The sequence below is a fragment of the Lampris incognitus genome, chromosome 2, assembly GCF_029633865.1.
Source record: "Lampris incognitus isolate fLamInc1 chromosome 2, fLamInc1.hap2, whole genome shotgun sequence".
Lineage (NCBI taxonomy): Eukaryota > Metazoa > Chordata > Actinopteri > Lampriformes > Lampridae > Lampris > Lampris incognitus.
The window spans coordinates 146,759,845-146,764,844 of NC_079212.1; positions in this window are offsets into that span (position 1 = coordinate 146,759,845).

Here is a 5,000-nt window from a genome sequence, read left to right on the forward strand (position 1 = left end):
GTGTCTGTGTAGTGTGTGTGTGTGTAGTGTGTGTGTTTAGTGTGTCTGTGTAGTGTGTGTGTTTAGTGTGTGTGTGTAGTGTGTCTGTGTAGTGTGTCTGTGTAGTGTGTGTGTGTAGGTGTGTGTGTGTGTAGTGTGGTCTGTGTAGTGTGTGTGTGTAGTGTGTCTGTGTAGTGTCTGTGTGTAGTGTGTGTGTTTAGTGTGTGTGTGTGTAGTGTGTCTGTATAGTGTGTGTGTTTAGTGTGTCTGTGTAGTGTGTCTGTGTAGTGTGTCTGTGTAGTGTGTGTGTGTAGTGTGTGTGTGTAGTGTGTCTGTGTAGTGTGTGTGTGTAGTGTGTCTGTGTAGTGTGTCTGTGTAGTGTGTCTGTGTAGTGTGTGTGTTTAGTGTGTGTGTGTAGTGTGTGTGTGTAGTGTGTGTGTGTGTAGTGTGTGTGTGTAGTGTGTCTGTTTAGTGTGTGTGTGTAGTGTGTGTGTGTAGTGTGTCTGTTAGTGTGTGTGTGTAGTGTGTCTGTGTAGTGTGTGTGTGTGTAGTGTGTGTGTTTAGTGTGTCTGTGTAGTGTGTGTGTTTAGTGTGTGTGTGTAGTGTGTGTGTTTAGTGTGTCTGTGTAGTGTGTGTGTGTAGTGTGTGTGTTTAGTGTGTAGTGTGTGTGTGTAGTGTGTCTGTTTAGTGTGTGTGTGTAGTGTGTGTGTGTAGTGTGTCTGTTTAGTGTGACTACATGTGGAACCAGGATGACCGACCTCACAGCAAACACAAAGTTCCAAACCGGTCCGAGCTGCATTCCGTGTTGGACCCGCGGCGTGTGAATACCACGTGGTACCGGTCCTGTTGGCACACCAGCAGCACACAACAGGGGGTGGCAGCCAGTCCCGGATCCCCTGCAGGTCCTCTGCTCCCCGCCCTGCTGGCCGACAACAGTTCATTTGTTTGCTTCTTGGTTTTATTAAAAAGTGGTCGCTCCAACATGTCCCGGGCCCGAACTGTCAGAACGTCCAGTAGGAACCAGCCCACAAGGCTCCAGGTCCACATCACAGCTTCACCAAACAACAGGAGCTTGGCACTACATGACGTCACCTTTTCACTGCGCGGTGTTCCATGCTGCGTTTAGAAGCCCTGCAGCGCCATCTACTGGCCGGTACAACACCAAACACAGCGTTCTGGTCGAACAGAATGCTGCACGTGACGCTTAACTCAGGCCCACAGAACGCACGTCCACCTTCATCATCCACCTTCATCATCTCTTCCTCGATTCTAGTTTCCTTTTTCACTCACTCACTCACTTCCTTCCTTCCTTCCTTCCTTCCTCCTTCCTTCCTTCCTTCCTTCCTTCCTCCTTCCTTCCTTCCTTCCTTCCTTCCTTCCTTCCTTCCTTCCTCCTTCCTTCCTTCCCTCCTTCCTTCCTTCCTTCCTTCCTTCCTTCCTTCCTTCCTTCCTTCCTTCCCTCCTTCCTTCCTTCCCTCCTTCCTTCCTTCCTTCCTTCCTTCCTTCCTTCCTTCCTCCTTCCTTCCTTCCTTCCTTCCTTCATCTCTGGACAGTTTGTTGAACTGGGATCCGCTTGTCAGTAAAAACGTAGGTTTGCCCCCCAAGATGAAAAGGCAGAAAAGCCCGTGAGGGTCATGTTCTTTCACATGTAGCGCCCCCTGCCGAGTCAGAAGAGGGAAATGACCCCACAACCTCCTCTCCGCTCAGTAAGGACATTAACCAGTAGCTCTCAGAGTTCACATGCTCCCACCACAGCTATGCACAGTAGGAAGTTACATGAAACTTCCTGAATATTTACATGAAACTTCCTGAATATTTACATGAAACTTCCTGAATATTTATATTAAACTTCCTGAATATTTACAGGAAACTTACTGATTATTTACATGAAACTTTCTGAATATTTACATGAAACTTCCTTAATATTTATATGAAACTTGCTGAATATTTACATGAAACTTCCTGAGTATTTACATGAAACTTCCTGAGTATTTACATGAAACTTCCTTAATATTTACATGAAACTTCCTGATTATTTACATGAAACTTCCTGAATATTTACATGAAACTTCCTGAGTATTTACATGAAACTTCCTGAGTATTTACATGAAACTTCCTTAATATTTACATGAAACTTCCTGAATATTTACATGAAACTTCCTGAATATTTACATGAAACTTCCTGAGTATTTACATGAAACTTTCTGAATATTTACATGAAACTTCCTTAATATTTACATGAAACTCCTGATTATTTACATGAAACTTGCTGAATATTTATTGAAACTTCCTGAATATTTATATGAAACTTCCTGAATATTTACATGAACCTGCTGAATATTTACATGAAACTTCCTGAATATTTACATGAAACTTCCTGAATATCACCAACAGGTTTCCGATTGGTTTTCGTGGGTTTTGTGTTGAGTTTGTGTATTTAAACTGCTGATGGAAACACTTCTGTTGATAGAACATGAATCATCATTAGAATTTCATCCATGATCATGTTTCTTCACCGTTATTATTTTCTTTTTGGGGAGGGGGGTTCCCCCTTTTTCTCCCCAGTTGCACCCAGTCAATTACCCCACTCTTCCGAGCCGTCCTGGTCTCTGCTCCGCCCCCTCTGCTGGTCCGGGGAGGGCTGCAGACTGCCACATGCCTCCTCCCATACATGTGGAGTCGCCAGCCGCTTCTTTTCACTGACAGTGAGGAGTTTCACCAGGGGGGACGTAGCGCGTGGGAGGATCACGCTATTCCCCCCAGTTGCCCCTCCCCCCTGAACAGGCAGAGGAGGCGCTAGTGCAGCGACCAGGACACATACCCACATCCGGCTTCCCACCCGCAGACCAACCAATTGTGTCTGTAGGGACATCAGACCAGGAGTTAACACGGGGATTCGAACCGGCGATCCCCATGTTGGTATGCAACAGAATAGACCGCCATGCCACCCGGACACCCTCTGTTTTTCCTCTTTAAGCATGGACTTAGGCTGTGACGTAGACACCAAAACTACGCTCAAGGCCTTGTGTCCACATCATGAGTGGAGACGTAGCAAAACATGTCCCCCAACTATGTAGCGCCGTCTCTTACACCCCTGGTGAAGCTGGACATGCTGCACCACCCTCTCCTCACTAACGCCCTGGACCCCGAGTAGAAAGTCTCTGATCCTCACAGCAGCTCTCCGTCGCCTCTTGGTCGCCCCGTAGGCGTCCTGTCCCTGGTTGGTCCTCCCCTGGCTCTGGTCGGGCCCCCCCCCTCCTCCCAAGGAGGTGAGCTGGGCACTGGGGCAGCAGATTGGGTCCCAGTTGCAGAGCTCCTGTATGGTGCCAGCTGTATGGTGCCCCCCCCCCGGTCGTCTGAGGCGTTGCAGAGCCCCTGTATGGTGCCAGCTGTATGGTGCCCCCCCCGGTCGCTGAGGCGTTGCAGAGCCCCTGTATGGTGTCAGCTGTATGGTGCCCCCCCCCCGGTCGTCTGAGGCGTTGCAGAGCCCCTGTATGGTGCCAGCTGTATGGTGCCCCCCCCGGTCGTCTGAGGCGTTGCAGAGCCCCTGTATGGTGCCAGCTGTATGGTGCCCCCCCCCCGGTCGTCTGAGGCGTTGCAGAGCTCCTGTATGGTGCCAGCTGTATGGGTCCCCCCCGGTCGTCTGAGGCGTTGCAGAGCCCCTGTATGGTGCCAGCTGTATGGTGCCCCCCCCGGTCGTCTGAGCGTTGCAGAGCCCCTGTATGGTGCCAGCTGTATGGTGCCCCCCCGGTCGTCTGAGGCGTTGCAGAGCCCCTGTATGGTGCCAGCTGTATGGTGCCCCCCCCCGGTCGTCTGAGCGTTGCAGAGCCCCTGTATGGTGCCAGCTGTATGGTGCCCCCCCCGGTCGTCTGAGGCGTTGCAGAGCCCCTGTATGGTGCCAGCTGTATGGGTCCCCCCCCCCGTCGTCTGAGGCGTTGCAGAGCCCCTGTATGGTGCCAGCTGTATGGTGCCCCCCCCCGGTCGTCTGAGGCGTTGCAGAGCCCCTGTATGGTGCCAGCTGTATGGTGCCCCCCCCCGGTCGTCTGAGGCGTTGCAGAGCCCCTGTATGGTGCCAGCTGTATGGTGCCCCCCCCGGTCGTCTGAGGCGTTGCAGAGCCCCTGTATGGTGCCAGCTGTATGGTGCCCCCCCCGGTCGTCTGAGGCGTTGCAGAGCCCCTGTATGGTGCCAGCTGTATGGTGCCCCCCCCGGTCGTCTGAGGCGTTGCAGAGCCCCTGTATGGTGCCAGCTGTATGGGTCCCCCCCCCGGTCGTCTGAGGCGTTGCAGAGCCCCTGTATGGTGCCAGCTGTATGGTGCCCCCCCCCGGTCGTCTGAGGCGTTGCAGAGCCCCTGTATGGTGCCAGCTGTATGTGTCCCCCCCCCGGTCGTCTGAGGCGTTGCAGAGCCCCTGTATGGTGCCAGCTGTATGGTGCCCCCCCGGTCGTCTGAGGCGTTGCAGAGCCCCTGTATGGTGCCAGCTGTATGGTGCCCCCCCCCGGTCGTCTGAGGCGTTGCAGAGCCCCTGTATGGTGCCCCCACTTCTGAGTCATTTTTGTTTGGTTGTATTTCACTTTCTTATTCACTGGTTTCTTTGACATTTTTGCGGAAGCACGTGCAGAGCTGACGTTAGCCAAGTTAACGGCTCAAACACACAAGCAACACAAACACACAACATTTTATTGGTTGCTATGTAGGCTGCAGTGCATTTAGTTGTGTTGCAATGTCCCCTTTGATTGGACTAAAATGTGAATGTTCTTCCTGGTTTGCTCTTGGAGTGACGGAGTGACTGAAACCTCTTTTTACCGCAAGTGTTGCAACATAGGGGCATCAGCGGGGATACAGCGATTCCTGACTTTAAAAAAATGTAGAAAGAGGTAAAGTGGGGGGCCAATGGCCCCCTGCCCCCTCCCCCCAATTCCGGCGCCCCTGCAGCCCGGTCACGGTGTAGCGCCACTTTGTGGCCCCATAGATGCACTGTACCTGATAGACAACCTCTCCTAGCCACTCCAAAACCAAGCAAAG